The sequence below is a fragment of the Eublepharis macularius genome, chromosome 4 (genome assembly GCF_028583425.1).
Source record: "Eublepharis macularius isolate TG4126 chromosome 4, MPM_Emac_v1.0, whole genome shotgun sequence".
Lineage (NCBI taxonomy): Eukaryota > Metazoa > Chordata > Lepidosauria > Squamata > Eublepharidae > Eublepharis > Eublepharis macularius.
In genome coordinates, this window is record NC_072793.1 from 61325294 (window position 1) to 61347961 (window position 22668).

The 22668-nt window shown below is 43.7% G+C and overlaps 1 protein-coding gene across 2 annotated transcripts in view; it reads left to right on the plus strand.

The window, feature by feature from the left end:
• The window catches only part of SH3PXD2B (SH3 and PX domains 2B), a 167900-nt gene that overhangs the window by 66916 nt on the left and 78316 nt on the right, over nt 1–22668 (plus strand). The gene's annotated exons all lie outside the window — the stretch shown is intronic.

Here is a 22668-nt window from a genome sequence, read left to right on the forward strand (position 1 = left end):
AATTTTCAATCCACCGTTCACATCCATGGCCAAATTGCGTATGCTTTGCGCAACCTGGTGTTCACATGTTTGGAGGAAATCACGCCATAGTGGGCGGGGCTTAGCCAGCCTGCACCAACCTCCTTTTTTTTGTTTTTTTAAAAAGATTTCCGCTATATTGAAATTGCTATGTTTTGAAACATCAGCAAATAGAAATTTCACATGCCAATTTTTCTTTGTGTTCATTGGTTCCTATCTCTGGCAGGCAATTTAAAAATGATCTAAAAAGGAAGCACTTAAGAAAGATCGCTTTGTTGGGGGAAGTGGCTTCTAAGAATCAGGATTTACCCAAGTTAAAACATCATTTTTCTGATATTTCGATATTCCCTTAGTTCCAACCCCCCCCCCCAAAAAGACGTCGAAGCTGCCATGGAGTCCTAGGCGTTTGTGGTGCCGATAAGTGTTCCCTTGCATTCAGTATGGTTTTCCTTTTTTGTACAGCGGAACTGAAGTGGGGGTGGTTAGAGGGGGCGGACATTTGAAAACCGCTTCTAAGCATTCACATCCACCGTGAAAATTGCGGAAAAGAACCGAAAACAAGAGTTGAAACCACAGCGAAGGAAACGCGTAAGACTTGCGGGATTGAGTTGAGGGAGTGTGAATAGCACTGAGAATTGCGCTGAACAAGTGGGAAAATGGCGGGAAAACATAAGAAGTGTGGATTCAGCCTCTGTGTTCTTGAGGACTAAAATTCTGTATCCTTTTCCACCAACAGGATATCCCTTAATTATAAATCAGTCTAAACTTACAGTTTTGAGTACTGTGGTTAAATCCAATTTCAGTTTGAGGATCAAGCTTTCCTCTTCTTTGGTATGTGGGCATAGGCTTTTGAACCAAAGGCTTTGATGTGCTTCAGAGCGGGCTTATAGCCAAACCAAGCTTCAAATGGAGTGATGCCCGTCACCTTTGAAGGTACTCTGTTGTGTAGGTAGACAGCTGTGTTCACAGCTTCAGCCCATAATCCATTGGGCAGTCTAGACTGTATTAGCATAGACATGCACATATCCTGTATAGTCCTGTTCAGTTTCTCAGAACATCTGTTCTGTTGTGGCGATTGAGGTATAGGTTTATAATTTTATATAAGAGATTTGATAGCAGGCAGCAGACAAAAGTGTGAGACAGAAATGTGTAGGAGGAGGAGCTCTATTCTGTGCCTTTCTTTGTCCTCAAGACTGGTATGGAAATTCAAGAGAGGGGGGGGGGAGATGGATGTATGACAGAATCCTCTTTTTTCTTTTTCTTTTTGGTACTGACTTTCTCTCTTTGTGACACAGCTTGATTGCTGGGGACTTGGATGACACCTTTCAAGGAACCGGATTGAGTTTGCAGGTTGTGAGCTGCTAATAGAAATGAGCCTGTCTGTGTTCCACCTTTTTCAATCAGTCTGATGGTTTGCATTTCCTGCGACTCTCTCGTGTTGGCAGGCTAACATTGGCGTTTCATTACTAGCGTCAGGATATGGCTCCTGCTTTCTCTTTCAAATACGTTGCCTTCTGAGAAGCCCTCATTGGTAACATTATACATTGTGGTTTCTGATGTCTAAAAAATGTTTCCATGAATCCTATCCTTCCAGCTGCCTTTAGCATTCTTCACAAACCTCTAACACATTCAGATTTGAGGGCCTTTGACAGGAATCAAAGATACGTTCTCAGTTCAATGCCCAGGGTATTTTTCTAGCTGGGGCAAATGGTCTCCTCTGTTGATGTTTAGAGGTGTGTAGGGGGGAGCATCCAGCCCAATGATGTCTCTTCCTTTTCCCCCTCTGTTTTTTAATCGGAGTTTTGTTTTGCAGGAGGACCTGTTTCTTTTAACCATAAGAATAAACTTCGGTCTTTATTTTTAAAACAAGATTCGGGTCCAGTAGTATCTTAAAGACTAACTAGATTTCGAAAGGTATGAGCTTTCGAGGATCAGAGCTCCCTTCAAAACAGTCATTTAAATCTAGCAGAAAACTATGTCTGCAGTGGAAATCATTTCCCATTATACTTATTTTCAAATGTGAATTAAAGACAATGGAACAGTAGCAATGTTGAGCCATCAGTGGAAAACGAAGTGGCAAGGGCCATGTGTCTTTTCTAGTCTGTCCAAGTTGGAGCTCATGTTGTGTACTAGGAGCAGGGTTCAAGCTATCAAAGTTTCAACCTGATCTTACTGAAGTTAGATCAAGATGGGTAGCTGTGTTTGTCTGTCTGTAGCAGTAGAAAAGAACAAGAGTCCTGTAGCACCTATAAGACTAACAACATTTGTGGTAGGGTATGAGCTTTTGTGAGTCACAACTCACTTCTTCAGAACAGAGTCACGAAAGCTTATACTCTTTTATGTGCTACTGGACTCTTGCGCTTTTTTACTTACAGAAGTTGTGAGACTGAAAAATTCCACTTCTTGCAGATAGTTGAGGGTCTGTTTCTGGTTGCTTACGGAGTGTTTTGTAGTCAATGGATCCAGGTTAACCTCGTATGATTAGTTTGAAGATATGGGCAGAAGATTTACTCTTATGACTGTGTAAGATACGTCTGACATGTGATGAGAATGAACTCTTTAAAATGGTCAGGAACTTGTCTCCATGAATCACGAAAACTGCTCATGTAAATTATACAAACAGCTCAAATCAGCACAGTCTTAGTCTGTTCCTTCAGTTGTGGGTTTTGCTGCCTACTCCCAGTGTTTTTCTTTATATCCAGAGACTCTGACATCCTGGGAAGATGAAACACATAGTACTTACATGAAACTGTAAATAATAAAATGTCTTTCTTAGCACAGAGCTAGCTGTTTAGGTACCCAAACTCTGAAGGTGAACTTGAGAGCTCTGTTAAAGCATGGATAAAGAGGAACAAGAGTCTCTGGAGCCCCCCTGAATCTTAAGGCAAGACACATTTAAACTAAATTAAGGGGGGGATGAAAACAGAAGGGCAGACTAAGGTGGCTGGGAAGGACAGAAGGAAGCAGAAAAAGAAGAGAGACTATGTGGGGCAGAAAAGGGAAAGACATGGTGCAGGAGGGAACATGAGATCCCACCGCAAGTCCTTGCAGATCCCTTACTTTACGTTTACATGTTTACATTTACTAGCAAAGGAATGTTTTGGTTACATCCCTCTCCCCCCCATAACTGCATCTTCTCTCTCCTCCCCTTCTCCCCCCTCCTCTTCTATATTTGACCAGTTTCTGTACCATGCATCTGACGAAGAGAACTTGATTCTCGAAAGCTTATGCTACAATAAAATTGGTTAGTCTTAAAGGTGCTACTGGACTCTTTTTGATTTTGCTACCACAGACTAACACGGCTAACTCCTCTGCTTACTTGTAATATTTCTAACTATGCCAAAATGATGCCTTAAAGTCATGAGTATGGTTGCATTCTTATGTTAGGGACTAGAATTTTTTTCTCCTAAAGAGAGAAGTGGATGCATACTTGTAGCAGTTCACTTGATTTTCATACATAACTAATTCTCCTCCTACCACTTTCACAGAAGGTTCACAGAAATAGCTGGCAACTCTTTCTAAATATTAGTAAGCTAACTTAGTAATTGTCAATATCCCTGGCCTCTTCCAGAAGTTATACAACAGATTGACAGTCCCATCCTCCCCAGGCCTAACAGAGCACTTCATAATGCAGGAAGTTGTGATTTAATAGTACATTGATCAAGTAGGGAAAGTGTCTAAACAGATGTCACATGCACAAGCAGCAAGTGACATTTGACCCTTTTCATTGAAAGACTCAAACTATTCCATTAGTCTCTATACCAATCAGCTGTAATTCAGTATTCAGGCACTGAGTATATGTTTTAAAGTGCAGTACAAAGCACAATTACACCCTATAAAGCACATTGACTTTTATGGAAGAGAAATTCTGAGGTTTGCATGCATTTATTAAATCAGAAGTCTAATCCTAAACAGTATTCCATCCTCCTAAGAGATTCTGAATTGTCTCCAGCACTTGGGGAGAGGCACAAAAACCAGAATGAAAGTGAGTGGCCACTAGATCTGTGTAAAGATTCTTACTTATTTAAAAATAGGTTGCAAAGGTACCTTCAGTATGGGAGGAGGAGGAGTCATGCTAAGCTATAATTTTTTTTAATTCAGGGCTATCATTTTAATAGAATTTCTTGGCTTTGCTTTTTGATAAGAATTGACTGTGTCATATATACTCCTCACATATCAGGTAGAACTAGATTTTTTTTTGAGAAATACTGAGTGGATTTGCACACCATGAATGGTGAAAATCATTTTTTAAAATTATATTTTAATATGTTGTTATCTGCCCTGAGCCTGCTCGCTAGGAGGGCAGAATAGAAATTTTAAATAAATAAATAAGTAAGTAAGTGGTGGTTTGGTTTCATGTTTGCACTGATTTGCTTGTTCATCTGTGCATACATCATAGGACAATGTGTTCAAGTTGCATAGTATATCCTCTTCTTATCCAGCTTGACATATATATTCCGAATTACATGATACCAGCAAACCATGCAAATTGACAGTGCAGCTCTCCCACTAACCTACTCATAACCAGTATCACCATTGGTATGAATACTTTTTCCATGTTTGGTTGAATAAAAAAAGCTGCTGCTATGACTATAAATGCATACACTCTACCCATTAGATGAGGTTTAAAAAAAAGACGGCACACTTTTCCAAATGTGTAAGTACGTCTGGAATTCTCTGAGAATGAGGGGAGGGCTGCAGAAGTAATGCAGAGGAGGAGACCCCAAGAAATAGAGCCAAGAAAGAAACTCCTCCAGGCTAGCCATGCATAGGTTCTGCCAAATCTTTCAGGAAATGGCTTTTATAAGCAAAACTGAGTATTCCAGACTATATATCCAGGGTGATCCAGAGCCTATTCCCACTAGTCTTTCACAGGAAGGGCTACAAAGAACCGTGTGGAAAGAAAACTGCCTGAAGCTGAAGCTTTTAACTTTGGCTGTGAAATTCATTTTGTGGAAGGTTAAACTAGAGACCGTGCCAGACTCCCAAGGATAAATGTATGTTGGATAGTTACCGACTTTCCTCCCAGGCTGTACTGCTTGATGTCAGCTTAGCCTTTCCAGTGATGTCAGATTTTAGTGAAATCTCTGAACTTTCCCAACAGAAACTTGGCACTTCTCTCGTAAGGCCACTAAAACAGTTAAACGTCTTCCCAGCTCACTAGAAAAACATTAAATTTGATCCACCACTATCAGAATGATGCTTTTAACACCTTCCTTTCTTATAAGTGCTACTTCTGCTAGTAGACTAGAAATCTGACTCTTTCTGTCTCTCTTTTATGGATAGCAGTAATAATCATGCAAGTTTCGAGTTCAGTAGCACCTTAAAGACCAACAAGTGTTTCCAGGGCATGTTTTGAGAGTCATGCTCCCTAATCATTGTATTTACATAGTGTTCTTTAATGGTTAAAGCAATTCATAATCAGCTGGCAACATTGTGGGGCAATCCTAACCCCATATGGCTGCTGGGAGCAAGTTGAGCCCCAGCAGGCATGTTGGCTTCCTAGGAGCTCACCTTGGACCGGGCCAGCAGTGGTCCAGGAGGCAAGCAGGAGTGCAAGCCCTGCCTACTGCCTGGGAAGATGCTGAGCCCCAGCACTGCTTTGGCAGTGCCTCATTGGGTTGTGATAAGTGGCTGCTTTGGTCACTTACACTTAGAACATGCCCTGCCACTTAGGAGCTAATGGTAGAGATGAAACTCAAACAACTCTTGCTCTTTGCCGTGCATTACATTAGCTTTTCTGAGTAGATGGAATGATCAGTGGGGTTGTTGGTATAAGCTTCCTTGCTTGGATCTGCCTGTCTCTACTCAGATTCTCTTTGAGATGTTTGGTTGGAGATGGCTGTTTCACCTTCTGTCACAGAACCACAGTTCCCTGAAGGAAATCTAGATTCTAATTGCTTTCACACAAATGGATGAGAATGTCCTGGTTTCCTGTTCATTGCATTTGGTCTGACATTCTGTTCCTTATTTACAAGGTTAAGTTGTACAATTAATTTGATATTGCCAGAGAGGCTGCTCCAGCAAGCAATGCTTGAAGCCCTAGCTACCATGCATGCTTGCCAGTACCTGGCAAGTAAGTTTTCCTTCTGGAAAGAGGAGATGTGCATATGTTTAAAAGTGAACCTTTGAGGCCAAAGCTGAAGAGAATCTGGATGCCGTTTGAGAGGTGTTAAAATGTGCATTTCTTTCAAAAGATTAATGGGAAAAATGGGGGAGGAAATAGACTGAACACCACAAAATCCCAGTTAAAGCTATGATCCTGCCCTATATAGGATGCACATTCTTGCAATGTGGGCAAAGTTTCTGCTGGGGAAAGGAGTATTATTTTGTAAGAAGGTATAAGAAGAGCTCTGCTGGATCAGAGCAGTCTATCCAGTCCAGCACCTTGTTTCACACAGCAACCAACCAATTACCCTGGAGAGTCAACAATAGGGCATAGAGACTGTGGCAGAACAACCCTACTGATCTGTGAGAACTGTCCCTCCTTGCCCTCTAGGGTGCCTAGGGGTAACCAGTGACAATCCAAATCTCCCTCTGGCATGTGCCACCCAAGTAGTGTCCCTCTAAACCTCAGTGGGACTTTCACTCCATCTTTCTTGCACCCGCCAGTTTGGTGTAGTGGTTAAGAGCAGCTGAACTCTAAATTCCTCACTCCTCTGTTTGAAGCCAGCTGGGTGACCTTGGGTCAGCCACAGCTTCTCGGAGTTCTCTCAGCCCCAGCCACCTCACAGGGTGATTGTCGTGAAGATAATAACAACACACTTTGTAAACGGCTCAGAGTGGGCATTAAGTTGTCTTGAGAGGTGGTTTATAAATCAGATGTTGTTGTTATGTTGTTATTTGGTCTTTGAGGGAACTGCCCACTCCCCTGGGCAGGCTTACCACTCTGAGCCCTTCCTTCTGCCCAGTCTCCTGCATCCCAGCACCTGGCTACTGCAGGGACTGGCTACTGCATTTGTGTACCACTGGGGGATTAGCCAATTGCTAACAGACCACCCCCTTCCCATAGTACCTGTTTTAGGTAGCGTGGTTAAGCAGTGGGAGTCTGTGTGGTACAGAAAACCACTACCAGTATTTAAAAATTATACAACACTTATTAAAGAAAAGAAAAAAATGTTCACACTCACACTTTTAAGCACAGCACCATAACAAGCAAGGTAACTAAAAAAGAAATGGGTAAAAACACAGTTCCTCTGTCCCTCCCGCTGTACATACCTAACTTAGATCTTCTTTTTAGGCAGGCCCTCTATCTTAGAAAGTTCCAGCTTATTGAGATGTCCTCATACCTTTCGTAGTTCAGGCCACCAGTCTTCACATGGTCAATGACAGACACCTGCAAGGGCCACCTCGCAGCTTCTTCAGCTTCTAGCTCAAATCAGCCAGGGAGACTCTCCTTCCTGTGCCAGGAGATTTTATTCTCTGCCCACCCCCTGGTCAGGTCAAAGGTGCAGATCAGATAGGCTTTTCCTAGAGGTTCCAGGAAGAAACCTTTCAGGCATTTAATCCTCCAGTCTCCCCCCCCCAATACCTGAAAGGGTTAAGCTTCTAGCAGAAAGCCTTTGGGCCACATCTGTATAACTGAAGCCCAAGGCTGGGTGTGGCTTAGAAGTATGTGGCTTTCCCTTCCCCCTCTTACCTCTTCTCAGCTAAGAGACACTTTTTAAACTGGAGGTGAAAGTTTTGACACACTCCAAACTTATGAACAAAAAGCATTTCTCTACACTGGCCAAGACCTCCTTCTGAGGCTGGCATACTCATGATCCTTGCTGAAACTTTGCTGCTTGGGTATGAGCAAGGGCAGGACTTGACACTCCAAAAGCTGTGTCATCTGACAGCAAATCCCATTTTCCTGTGATTTTTTTCTGAGTGACAAATCACCCTTATTGTGGAGCAAAAAGAGAATGCATAGTAGTGTATAGAGATTATCTTAATGAATAAGTGTGCAAAACTGGATTGGAATGTTTGAAAGCCTTCTTTTAATTAACTTTGCGGAAATACTGCTTTTCTTGCAGTGATGCAATAATTGCTAAATGTTCTAATGTTTGGCTGGCAGCAATCTGTGGAGAAGGGACACTTAACTATCTCATTTGCTCTTGATGTTCTAGGGGAGTTGCTTGTGAATCCTATCAAGTGTGACAGTTCACTTTGAGTCTGCCTGCATTAAGAACTATTGAAACTGGAATATAGAAAGGGAAATTTGGCATGTTTATTGCCATGTGATCTAAGCTATAGTGTATGTTGAACTGTTTATACCACTCTAGTCACTTGCTGTTTCAGGATGTACCCCGTTGGCTGATCACTGAACTGGAGGTGCAGAAGAAAGCCTGCTTGTTTCTCCTGTATACTTATGTCTGTCTGTTATCCTGCAATTGCTGGATTTGCAGTTTTCTGTATGAGTGTGTGTTGAGCCTGTGTTGGGCAGCAATAAGAACTGATTCAGCAGTTCACCCAGTCAGTTGATTGAAGACTGCGTCATAATTACTAGCAGATGATCTGTTTGTCTACTTTTTTCCCCATCTTGGTTCCTCCCTCTCCTTCTGTAGTTCTAAAGTTTAGCCCTGTATTATTCGCTGTAGGATGCTTTCTGATGGAAAAAGTAAATCAAAAAGTAGATTGCGCTGATGTCTTACTTTGACAAGTACGTGATTTTGCAGTATTTGTATTTAGATGGGTTTGCAAAGAGGACTTGAAACTGGCATATGTGTTGCTTTGAGGTTGGAAAAGGGAACTTTTTCTGGTGTGCATGGGCCTTCTCCTACATTGATTCTAAAAATGAACATAAAATAGCCTCTTGAGCAAACATAGCTACTGTAGCATTTTGGCATATGAAATGACCAAGGTAGAAATGGTTGAAATGGTCTTTATGGTTGAAATGATCTTTTATTTCAAATAATCCCAATGGTTTTTGACATCATCCATTGCTCTGATACCACCCTTTAGTTCCACTGTTGCATTAAAGCCACAGCAGCCAAAGTTTTTGCCACAATCAGTGTTATACCAAAATCAGATCAGCTAACAGAAAAGCTGGGAAGCGGAAATAGTACCAGACGTCTACTGTCTTTAATGCAGTTCCACATTGGTGTGGTGTGTGTGTGTGGGGGGGGGGGACCGCATCTGCACAGGCCAGCCGCTCGGAACAGGACTTTTCTCAGCTTATAGGCTATTAAGGGGGGGCAACCTCCCCTGTAACCACTCCGAGCCAGTTTTTTCTGCCAAAATGGCCATGTAATCAGGAAGTTCGTCCCCCTTCTTCCCCAGTTTGTTTTTTGCCACCGCAAAAAATGGACATCCCCATAGTTTTCTCTTTCACTGTTAGGCTTGGCTCGCTTCTTATCTTCTATATAGTTAATAGATAGTTAGTTTATAGATAGTGTTAGTTGTTAGTATGTGTTTGAGTTCGTTTTCCTTGTTTAAAAAAAAAAGAAGGAAGAGCATACAGAGATTGGGAGTTGGTGAGTTGCGATTTCCTACACCTGTTATTTTCAATTTAACCTGATCCCTGAAGACTTAAAACATGGCAGATAAATTGCTCTTTAAGAAGTGTGCTCAGTGTAGCACTAAGATGGCCAAGATGGATGGACATTCATTGTGCCTAGCGTGTCTAGGGGAAGGCCATATAGTGGAGAGGTGTGAGCATTGCCAGCTCTTCACCCCCGAGGCAAGAATAGACTGAGCTTCCTGATTGAAAGCAGTGCTTTGGGGAAAAGGCTATGTCAAGCACCGCAGCCCAGCAGCAAAGATATCTACCCCCGCAGAGTGTGTGGCGTGAGCCATTTGAAAGCATTTCCTTGTTCGCTGAAAAGACTGATGAATATCTTTCCAAGAAGAAAAAAGATAGACAAATGGCTAGATCTTATGGAGTCTTACCTGCGACGTCTGGGGTTCCTCCATACAGACATTCGGGAAGAATAGATTACAAACAGAGACGTGACTATTGTCCGTACCAATTTCAACCATACCGCCAGCAGTATCCATATAGATCACCATATACTGGCCAAAGTCAGTCTAGATGGAAGCAATCTGGACATCCCAAAGTTTCACACCAGGGTCAAGCTAATAAAGAGTAGGGGCAGAGCCAGAAAGGACAGTTCTGACTAGAACAGAAACCATTGGCCTCAGCATTGTTTGAAGACAGGCTGTTGAGGTTTTTCCATGCATGGCAGGAAGTTACGACTGTTGGGTGCTGGCTGTAATTAAAATAGGTTACCAATTAGAATTCTATTCCTTGCCTCCTACTTCTTTACCATCCTGGATGCCCAACAATAACCTACCTGAGTTGCAGGATGAGATTTGTGCGTTGTTGCAAAAGGGAGCACTTCAAAGGGTGCCTGACTCAGAAACACCATTTGGTTTCTTCTCACATTTTTTCCTAGTAGATGAAAAATATGGAGGGAAAAGACCCATCTTAGACCTGAAGTGTCTGAACAATTATTTAAGGGTCTCTAAGTTTAGAATGGTGACACTCCCTTGGGTTATAAGCATGGTGTTACACGATGCCTGGTTTGCAGTTTTAGACCTGCAGGATGCTTATTTCCAGGGCCGGATCCAGGGGGGGCAAGGGGGTAGCCTGCCCCGGCGCTGCTAAAGAGGGGGCTGCCCGGGAGGCTGAGCGCAGGGTTGGGAAACCCTCGCCAGCCCCACAGATAGGGCGGCTGGCTGGCTTGCCGCACGCGCAGCCAGCTGCGCGGCAAGCCAGCTGCCCCAGTGCACGCCCTTGCCGCTGCCAGCTCCGCGGCTCACCGTGGGCTGGAGCAGCTGGCTTGCCGCAGGGGCGGCACAGGGCAGTGGGGCGCGCTAACTGTGCGGAGGGCCTCCTAGCCCTGCGCTCAGCTGGCCGCGCGACAAGCCAGCCACCCCAGCACCTGGTGAGCCGCGGAGCCGTTGGCAGCAAGAGCGTGCGCTGGGGCAGCTGGCTTGCCGCGTGGGTTGCTGAGCACAGGGCTGGGAGCCGCGTGCGCAGCAAGGCAGCCAGCCGCCCCACCGCCTGCCTGCGCTGCCGCCAGCTCCACGACTCACCGGGCGCTGGAGCGGCTGGCTTGCTGCGCATGGCTCCTGCAGCGCCGGGAGTGTGTGCGCGCGCGCGTGTGCGCGCGTGCGCGCACGTGCGCGCGGAGCTCCCAGGCAAGGTTTGCCCCGGGCGCCCGCGTGCCTAGATCCGGCGCTGCTTATTTCTACATCTTCATACATCACAAGCATAGGAGATACAGCTAGTTCTGCAAGGGAATTGGAAGAGCACATCAGCATTATCCAGAGTACATGTGATTCCCTCGGATTGATAATCAATAGAAAGAAATCAGAGTTGTCACCTAGTCATGCCATAAAGTTCATAGGGGCAGTATTAGACTCAAGGTTGAATAGGGCTTACTTACCTCCTGATAGACTTACCCGTTTGGCTGGTCTGGCTGAATGGTTCCAGTCCAATAGGTTTCAGTCTGCTCAATCCATTCAGGTCCTGTTGGGGTTAATGGCCTCTACCACAGCAGTAGTTCCTTTGGCATGCCTTAAAATGCAGACCCTGTAACTAGTTTATTAGACATTTTTGTCCAGGGATTCAATCCCCCCATACCAGGTTATCTGTCCCTAGAAGTCCCTATGATCTGGTGGTGCTGGTTAGACATGGTGGCTAGACGATGCTAACCTAGCAAATTGTGTAGGCTTTGGCCTACTGTGTCATGAAACCATGATTACTACGATTATGGATGCCTCCCTAGAAGGATGGGAGGGCGGTCACTGGGAGGACTTGTCAGTTAATGGGATCTGGTTGGAATCTGAGAAAAGGAAACATATTAATTTCCTGGAATTCAGAGTTGGTTTCATATCCTGAAATGTCTGGCCAAAGGGCGTTACGTTCACCTACCTCTGGTTCCGGATTTGCTTACCTTTGATCGCACTCGTCACCACGATTTGAACAAGTTGCACCTGATGGCATGGCTCCTAGGGTAGATGGCATGCAGTTTTCAGAGGTGGTGGCAAATGTTCTACTTAATGTTCACAGACTATCCACCAGAAAGTCATACGCATATAAGTAGAATAGGTTTGTCCAGTGATCAAATATCAGGAAGATCAATCCAGATATGTGCCCGTTATCTGATATCTTTGACTACCTAGTGTCCCCACAGGCCTCAGGACTGGCATCCTTGTCGATAAAAATTCATTTGGCAGCTATATCAGCGTTCCATAGGGGAATTGATGGGGAAACAGTTTTTTTCACACCACTTATCTAAGTTGTTCTTAAAGGGTTTATATAACCTATATCCTCCAGCGGCCCCTTGGTCCCTCAATGGTCTCTATCGTTAGTTTTGGCTAAAATGATGTTGAAGCCATTCGAACCTTTGGTAACCTGACCTTTATCCCTCTTTTCTGCAAAAGTAGCTTTTTTATTGGCAGTTGCCTCAGCCAAGAGAGTTGGGGAACTCAGAGCACTTCGCGTAGACCCTCCTTTTCTTCAAATCTATCTGGATAGGGCAGTGATGTGTACTAGCCTGCAGTTCTTACCAAAGGTGATTTCTAGATTTCATGTGTCACAAGTTATAACTCTCCCTGTATTTTTTCCTGACCTTACCATCCACAAGAGCAGACATTACACGCACTGGACGTCAGGAGGGCAATTTTATTTTACAAGGACAAGACTCAATCATTTCGTAAGAAGTCGAGATTCTTCATCTGTTACTCAGGTCCCAATAAAGGCAAGGCGGCAACCTCATAAACAATTTCTAGATGGGTAATATCGACAATCAAAAACTACAATAAAATAGCCAGTGTCCCTTGCCTTTTTGTTCTGTGGGCCCATTCAACAAGGACTCAGGCAATGTTGGCTGCTTTCCTGCGAGGAATTCCTATTGCTGACATCTGCTGTGCTGCTGCATGGTCATCAAGTGAGACCTTTGTGAAGCATTATGCTGTGGACGTCAGTTCCAGAAGGGAAGCCACAGTGGGACAGGCAGTCTTACAATCTCTCTTCACTTGAGAGTTTCCTCCCCCTTCTGGGTGAGTAGCTTGCTATTCTCCCAATGTGGGATTGCATTAAAGACCATAAATGAAAACAGGATTGCACCTACCTGTAACTGTTGTTCATCTAGATCTTTGTGCAGGCACACATTACCCCCACTCCTGCCCTGCTGTAAACTCTTTGGTATAACTAGAGAATTGAGGCGGCATAGGAGAACTGGGGAAGAAGGGGGACAACTTCCCCAATCACGTGGCCGTTTCAGCGGGAAGAACCAGCTCAGAGTGGTTACAGGGGAGGTCACCCCCCCTTAATAGCCTATAAGCTGAGAAAAGTCCTGTTCCAAGCGGCTGACCTGTGCAAGTGCAGTCTCCCCCCAATGTGTGCCTGCACAAAGACTTAGATGAATAGTTACAGGTGTGTGCAACCCTGTTTTAACATTGGCTGAATAGAAATCTCTCAAAAGGGGCCACCAACACACAGTCAAAGAAGATATGATCTAAAGTTCATTTGCGCCAAATCCACAAGTAGACAATCTGTTTGAGTAAGCTAGTCCTCAAAATCTACCCAGCAAACAGTATAGAGAAAAGCATTTAACCTATCCAAAAGAAAAGCCCCTTCGATATTTAGGGATGGTCCATCGATAGAAATAAAATGGAAGGGTGAAATGAGGCACAATACAATATAGTGCTTACTCTGCAAGCCCTAGCAAGGCCTGACAATCTAAGGCCTCCAGTGCTCTATCATTGGATAGCCTAGGGGCCTGAGGGTCAATGGACAACAGAAACACAGGGGACACCACCAAAACATATTTCTTAAAAGAAATATGATCCTTCTAGTCTCTTTTCACAAGAATAATCTTTGCAGAGCCATGGCATAAGTAACCTTCTGAAAATATCAGTGTGCAATTAGCACTTCTCTTGCTGGCATTTTTTCTTTCTTTTTTTCTTTCTATTCATATAGAGAATGAGCAATTATAGACAAATTCTTATTTAATGGATTCCACAACATTTCAACTTTTTGAACATCACTTCCATTTCTTAAAGCAGTAAATTTAATCAAAACAAAAATTTCTTTGCTTTTATCTACCCATTCAAAAATTTTGCAGAAGACTCATTTCCAGTGTCTTGCGATTGACAAAATCAATTGCAAACATATACAGTGATGAAACCCAGTTGAAACTAACGAGAGCCTAAGTATAACCTCGTTTCAGTCAAAGCCTTTCTTAAAGTCAACTTCAGGAATTCAGCTTCAGTGGTGCTGTTCCCAATCAGCATACAGCATGTCAGCATTCAGCATGAAGTTCTGAAAGTTGTAATCTGGAACAACAATAGAGAAACCTCACTATTTACAACCAAACGGCAAGAAATCCTAGTCCTACATGAGAATTATTAATAGGGGTCTAGACTTTGTACCCACGCCCTGGTATGATGCTTGGAAGACCCGCATTCATTTATTTAAATTGTCTCATACATTAAAATTGAAAAAAAAAATATGGCATAGAAGAACTCATAGCTTCTTTATTCCATTTGAACACTATTAAACAAGTGCATGCTGTACACTGCAGTGTAAAAAAGAATAGAAGTCTGGGATCATTGGGCAATAGGAAGCATATTTATTTAGACTGTCTTTTGAAAACCTTCACTTTGGTCTCCCTCTTAAATGATCTGCCCACTTCACAGTTTTTCTGTCAGGCTTCTTTGACAGTAATGACTAGAAAAATACTCTGCCTTAAAAAAGCCTGTTCTCTTGTACAAACATGAAGCAAATAGTTTGAGAGCAGCTGCAACTTTCAGGCTCTTCATCCTGTTTATGTCACTAGAACGTTGTACTGAATATGTATGCTGGAAGAGTTAGGGTAGCTTAATGAATCTAATGGATCTGGACAGCAACTTAGGAAAGTCGACTGCAATGGAAGATGTAGGTTGGTGTGTTCCTCCCCCCCTTATCTGCGATACTGTTTGAAATGCAAAATCCCTTTAGCCTTCAGAATAGGATGGGGAATCACTTTATATATAAATGAACAAGTGTGTGGTGTGTGTGTGACAGATGGTTCTCTGGAAGGAGGAAAATAATGCATTTTTATATTTTATAATGGCAGAACTCGTCTATCTGCACTGGCAGCCAAGAAGAAAGGATGTCTTTTACAACTAATTGGCTGTTTGACTTCCTGCCAATTTATATGCTTCTCAAGTTTATCAATTCAAAATGCTAAACAAATAAATAGCATTCAGTACAGGCACTACTAAGTCATTGCGGTGTTCACAAAAAAATAGTAGTTTTTAAAGTCTTCCTTGAAAATTGGGAAACATTTGTGTTTGTAAAGCTTTTTTTAAGAGCAAGTAAATTATTAATCTTTTCTGTCATAGCTTTACATGTGCCTGTGTTGTAATGTTTTACACATTAAAAAAAAAAGACAAATTGATGTACAAAGCATCACCAGCATTCTTGGCAACAGCTTGAAATACAAGATTTGTTTTCCACTTTCTGTGAGAACACTTATACTTTTATATTCTTTTGTCTGCTTCTTTAAAAGAAATCACAATTAAAGATAAATATTGAACAAGTCCAATGGCCCTGGATCAAAGAGAACAGCCCTAATGTTCATAAATGTGGTTCAGAAATAAGCATGCATTAGTGTGATTGGTTTGTGTCAATGGCAAGGGAGATTAACTGGCCGTTTACTTTGATTGCCTGCATGGTTTATGTGTGCATCAATAAGAAAATGTGGGTTATAAATTTCCTTTTAACTCCAGTGATGTAGCAAATCTCAGAAAAAAGCCAACCCAATTGCTGTCTGAGTTCTAAATATAGAAAGAAGCAGTGCTGACCCTACTTTTACTGGAACCTCGTTGCTACCAACTGGTAGAATAAAACAAATTTCTTGGTGATTTTCATTGATGGAAAGGAACATTACATTTATAATGGCAACTCTAGAAAGGCCACAAAACCAAAATTCTTCTCAATAAGGAATTCAGATATTTGTGCATTCCACTCACCCACCCACCCCAGGTAATTAATTTTTGTTCCATTTAGGAAAGAGGAAAATTAGCCAATGCCTAATCTTTTTCCATGCTAAATAGTTAGCCTTGCCTGATGCTAACTGTTTGGTTTAAATGATCATGCTCCTTGCTTCAGGGCGCTATGATGGAGGAAACAACAGGGGTCTAGAAGAACTTTGAATCAAAGGACTTGAGTGCCTTCTGCTGTGTCACATTTTGAAATGTGAAAACTTGCTGCCTTGTTGAACTGTGCAGTTGTTTCTTACGCACTGAACTTCTGGGGGTAACTGGAACTGCCATCATAGAGAGAGAGGTTCTGTCCTAGCTGTCTCCCTGATATCCTTGCTTTGCCTTGTCCGGGAGAGTCTTGACATTCCTGTTTTCAAAATAGGCAATTTCCCATGGGTCTTCTGAGCTACCTTAATTCTACACCAAACAGCTCCGAATGTTTGTGTTTTTCATAAACACAAGAAAGTGTATCTGGTTTAAGTTCAGCACTAACTGTGGTAACCAACTTCCTCAGCTTTTGAGGGATTCTCAAAGTGAACTGCCAACAGCCACTTAATCACCAAATGGCATGTCAGCAACGCCCCTATTGCAGATGTATATGGAAGCAGCCAACCAACACACAGCTATGCCAACACAAGCTGCCTGCCACCTACTGAACAAGGAAAGGAACAAAGGCAATGTAGTGACATTCACCATGCCACTCACACCCCTCCTCAACTCATTTGGTGGAAGAAGCCCTCAAAGAAAGCTCAAAGTCTCTCCCAAGCAAAGGTTCAGGTGGTGGTGGACATATCCTGAGTAGCAGTTTTCTGAAAGACACTAGGACAGCAAGAAAAGAACATGCAGCTACACATATCTAGAAGCCATCCCTATCATTTCCCCACTTCCTTAATGAGGAAAAGCTCCTATGTGGGAACAGGTATAGAGGTTTGAATCCCACCAAGGGAGAAGCTGGAAATAAGGCAAAGCTCACCTTTCTGGCCAGCAACTAGCCAATCAATGGAAATGGATGGAAATGGAAAGAATATTCACAAACTACAGAACGTTCCTTTAAACAAAACCAACCTAAGCACACAAGAAAAAAAACTCCTTATGGAATATCTAGAGTCCTCCATCAGGCCTGGTGTTGAAACCAGCCATATATACCAGGACAGGTAAGACTGCAAAGAAAGACATAGTGTTGTGGGACAGCATAGGTTTAATTGCCTAACAGGCTAACTGCCTAATAGGCCTAGTAGGAGCTTTTTATTTATTCGTTTTATTTAAAAAAATTGTATGTCACCTTTCCATCTAATTCAGGCCCCCCAAGGTGGCAAACAATCAAACATTAAAACAGATTTTAAAACAGATTTAAACAATAAAAATAATTCAACAAACATGTACATTGAAAGGGGGAGGTTACTGAGAGAACTCCAAACAAAACAAATAAAGTCTTTTGCCTGTTGGCGGAAGACCATGACAGAGGGGGACAATCTCCCTGGGGAGGGAATTTCATAACGTTTGACACCATAACTCAGGCGAACTTGTCCTGGCTCATGAACTGATTCATTTGGTTCGTGAAAATGTCACTTCTGGGGCTGCAGAAGGTTACTTCTGGGGCTGCAGAAAACCCATCCCCCCTATTGCCTAGGAAACTGATTGATTGATGCCAGGCTGTTTACAGTGATGAACCAAAAAATGAACCAGACAAACTGGCTTAAAAGTTCATGGCAGTTCGTGAGAAACGTCTCTGACAAACTGCTGGTTCATGAACCACGAACTGGCCCAATTCGTGACAAATTTTGGTTCATATTTTGGTTCATGCCCACCTCTAATACAGAGACCTAGTACTTCTCCTGGTCTAGCAAGGCTTCTGTACCTTTGATAGACAGCAGCCACACAAGTAGACCTGTCCTTGTCACTGCATGCCCACGACAGGTACAGAGAATTTGGTCAAATAACTGTTTGTTAAGCAACTTGCAATGACACAGGAACCAGGTTACGACCAAAGAATTGGCAAGCACACAGCAGAGCAACTAGAAGCAAACTGATCACTGTGTGTTTCAGTCATTTTGTAGGTTCAGTAGGTGGTTGGCACTGCACTCTGAATGGGATCCTTTTTGGCCTTTGCCTGTGTTGAAGGACTGCCTGGAAGGAGCCAGAAGAGACACAACAACAGTGATAAGTGACATAAAGCATGTGAGCTCAAGCACTCTGCACATAATGTGAGCTGAGGGAGTAGCACCATCCAGGTGCTCTTCTAGTTCCTGTGCTTCCTCTGCCCCATTCAGGAGTGAGGGAGACAGCGGCTGTTGCTGACTCAGTACTTAACCGTCTCTTGTAGGGATTTGCATTGGAACTCTGTCTACAATGTATGTTACGTTGTGGCTCTGATCCTGCAGGGCAAAAGGGGTCGTGGGTGTGTGGCAGTACAATTAAAAAAACAACAGTGATGTACAGTTAAGTGAACAGCAGGATGTGGCTGAGGAGGCTTAAGATGCTGAATAATCCTGTTTCTCCCCTGTCAGGCCCCTAGCACTGATCATTGTTGGCTCCTCCACCATCACAGCTATGCTGGTGACAGATTTTAGACCATCACGGGTTCACTGGGACTCTATCTCTGAGTTATGCTGGCATGTTTCTGCACTATGCTATTCTGGGGCTTAGCAGTAAACCCTAAGCAGTTTACAGAATTGTTTTAGGATTATGCTGTCAGTGATGTGTCATTGACTTGATTTTTATTATTTGTTTACATATATGAAAAAAATGCAAGCAATAAGAACCCATCTTTGAGAGCTGCTGGATGTGCTTGATGCGAGTAGATTGAAGTGACTGTTTATCTGCAAACTGTTACCAGAACTGCTCTTTATTATAATGGGGAATTAGCTATGGCAGTCTGTAACTTAAAATTAGCGCGGATCTTAACCTATGTCTACGGAGGTCCCGATCCCAGACACTCAAGTGAAAAAGAGGCAGACTACAAACAGGTTCAAACACATGTATTTTCTAATAGTGTGGCGTAAGCCTGAGCTTGCACATACATACAAGAAAACATACAAGGACTAAGAAATACAGAGTAGGAAATACAGAGACTTTCGCATTAGCTGGTTCCCAACGATGGTAGAGGGAATACTCACTTATCCTGAAGCGAAGCAGAGACACAACAGCGAGGGTGGCCCAATGCCAGCACTGGGACCACAGACGGACAGCGAGGGGTTCTGGATAGGATGGCACGAGCACCGAGTGGTCTGAGAGACCAGCTTAAATACCCCAAAACGTACCCTGGGGCTGGTGCTGTACTTGGTGGTTCTCACAGTTTAAAACAAAGGTTCTAATGGGTTACTGAATGGCTTGGATGGGCCACTTTGGTAATCTGATTGTGATAAGTGACACCTCAGGAAGAGGGGACAAAAGAGGGAGGGGGAAATCCGAGTGGGCTGAAAGGATGTTCCAGCGGACAGGGCTTGTCCTGATGTCATCAGCTCTGGAATGCGGAGGTTTCTTTGAGATGCATTCTCTAAGTGCTTGGGATGGTCGGCACTTAGTTCCTTCTCCGGGGCGGCTCCTAAGATATGCAGAGCGGGGCGAGGTACTCTCGCTGCGGACGTGGTGTGCCCGCTTCGCCGAAATGGCTTCTCAAAGCAGTCTTCTTCCCTGGGTCTTCTGGCTGCCTGAGAACATGGATGCCGGCTGGGCATAGCTGGGGCTGGATAGCAGGCTGCCCGGTAGCGAGGGCAAGCTCGGCGACCGGCTTGCGGGAGGCTCCAGGCGGGAACTGACCAGGGAGCGCCTAGCCAGGCTCGCTGGAGGTTTCCCCGGCAGGCACCCGGCTGCTAGCAGCGGCTTGGGCCCATATGAGGCAGGCTTCCATGGAGGCAGGGGAAACAGCACTTTAAAACACAGTCCAAGGCAGGGAACAGGCACGGTCCGTGGCAGATGGCAATGCAGGCACGGGGCACACTTGTAACACAGTCCAAACACACACTGGGAAATCCAGATACAGGGCAGGGCAGGGCTGCCCAGAAAAAGAGTCCTTTGTGCAGTTATCCAAGCATGGAGTCAGGGAACTACACAGTCTATTGCAGCAGCACGGTAATAGAACAGCAGACAGGAAACTGACACGTGTACCAGAACACACATGTGCAGGGCAATCTTTGTGTAGTAGTAAAACAGCAACGCAGGAAACTTTAACACAGTTCATGGCAGGCCTTAAAGCAGGAGAGGGGGTCTACTTGGCAACAATATCTTCAATACTTGCATATTCACACAAGTGGAGATAGGTACAGTTACACTCTGTATTCAAGTCCCCACACCCCCAGTATAAGATTAGAATTAAATTGCAGGCAGGTTTTGTACCAATGAAGCTTGACTGATCTGTGGAAAATGCTTTCTAGTTTCAGACAGTTGTCTTTCTTGTGCCAGGCCTTTCCAGAAAGAGCGGCAGTAAGAGGCAATTGTATTTGTTGCAGCAAGATCTAATGTGCCAATGATAAGCAAGAAAATCTGATCTGATGTACGTCTATACCTCAGTCAAAGCTCCCGGACAAGTGTGCATGGGTGTTTTAAGGATGTATGTCTGTTATTTGTGCTTTTGCATTTTTAATGCTAAAGACACCAGTGCAACTCGGGTGTATGGACTACAAACAAGATTGCCATGTAAACAGTAGACATTCGCCCCATCACTGATTGGGCTTTTTACTAGTTTTAACTCTGCTCGCTGATGGTTAATCTTTTATTGCTGTATTCATAACGAGGTTGGAACAAATTCAACTTCTTTCTTTGGCTTGCCTTTACTATATAACAACAGTGCAAAACAACATGGCCCTTTCCCATGAATGATAGTCATGATTCATGCCTGTTGAAATCAATGAGGCAAGTTAAACAATGACTTAAATGCTATTGATTTCTCTAGGACGTCCCTGTAACTGACCTACTATGGAGGAGCTATGGCTCAGGAGCTGAGTATATTTTTTGCAAGCAAAAGGTCCCAAGTTCAGTCCCTGTCATTTCCTGTTGAAGGACCTTGGAAAGGGTTTTCTCTGTCTTGAAACCTGGAGGGCCACTCTCAGTTGCTGTAAACAGTAGGGGTGTGCAGCCCGAAAATAGTCAGGTTTCCTGCTTTGGGTTTACCACACACACACCCTGCTGCCTGCCAGCTGATAGTTTAAAGGGACCTGCCACTTGCAAGCAGCAGAGCCCTTTAAACAGCCCAACTCCTACCCCCATATCCCAGCCGCAGCTGCCATTTGAGGGGTGGAAAGGCCCTTTTGGGCTTCCTCTGCTGCCCTGCGGCAGGGCTATTTAAGCTATCAGCTGGCAGGTGGTGGAGGGGGGATCCCCCCCGCCTCCTGCAAGCTGATACTTTAAAGGGACCTGCCGCTTGCAAGCGGCAGGAAAGGGGCCCTTTAAAGTTGCCCCAAAGCTTCCTGAAGCAACCAGAATGCTTCATGGAAGCTTTGATTTGGGATTACTGAATTGGGGCCACCATGCTGGACCCGATTTGGGAATCCTGAATCTTTACAAATAGGGTCCGATTTGGGTATTTTACCCGAATTGGACACCCGAAGCGCACATCCCTAGTAAACAGTAGCAAACTAGGTTAACCAGTGGCCTAATCCAGTTACATGTGTGTTCAAATCCCCTGGCTCGTGCCAGCTTCTTTTCTTTGCTTCTAACTAGAGCAGTATGTTCCCCAGGGTAGACTGTGTAAAAATGGGAGATGGTATCTGCTGCAGACATTGGTTTCCTGGGAATCTTGCCCCTAATTTTTTTAACGGAAAAGTAATTTTCTAGTTCTTGTAGTAGCAGAGAGAATATATAAATTGATGAGTAATGCTCAGTGGACACACCTACTGCCTTGCCTTTGTATCTGCCATCAATGGCTAAGGCAAGGAACGTTCAGCTGACATGTAATTCAGTTATCTGTGCTGAATTCTGTGTTTTTTTTTGCCCCTTAACAAATATAGTCCCAAGTATCTAACATTTTACCTGGTTGGGCCTGCTGTGAGTTCTCCCTCTGTAAGTTATTACTGGTCTTTATGTTTTTAGGTATTCATGTCAGTTTTTGAGCCTTGGTATTCCAGAGCCTGAGCCTTCCACATACCTAATAGGTGGGCTGGTAGCATTGAATACCCTGGGATTAAAAAATGATTTAGGCCGCTTACTTTATTTCTAATCCTTGTAAACTAACAAGAGTCTTCCACTAAATGAGCCTTTTGTTGTAATATAAGGTAAAATCCACAGCTATTTTTGCTGCATCTCTCTGCTTGTTAAGTGAAGCATGTACTTGCTTTAGGGAAGAGAGAAAGAAATCATGAAACTGCTGGAATTGTGTCCCTATTCTCTCTGCCTGGAAATAGAAAGCCTTTGCATCCATTCTTTGCTTCAGTGGTTGGGTTTAAAAAAGGTTACTGCCTGCCTGGAGACATGATAAATGTTTACTAATTGGGTATTTTGATATAATCAGCTTTTTTATTAGCAGATAAACTTCCTGTATTGTCGAAGGCTTTCACGGCCGGAGAACGATGGTTGTTGTGGGTTTTCCGGGCTGTATTGCCGTGGTTTTGGCATTGTAGTTCCTGACGTTTTGCCAGCAGCTGTGGCTGGCATCTTCAGAGGTGTAGCACCAAAAGACAGAGATCTCTCAGACACTGAGAGATCTCTGTCTTTTGGTGCTACACCTCTGAAGATGCCAGCCACAGCTGCTGGTGA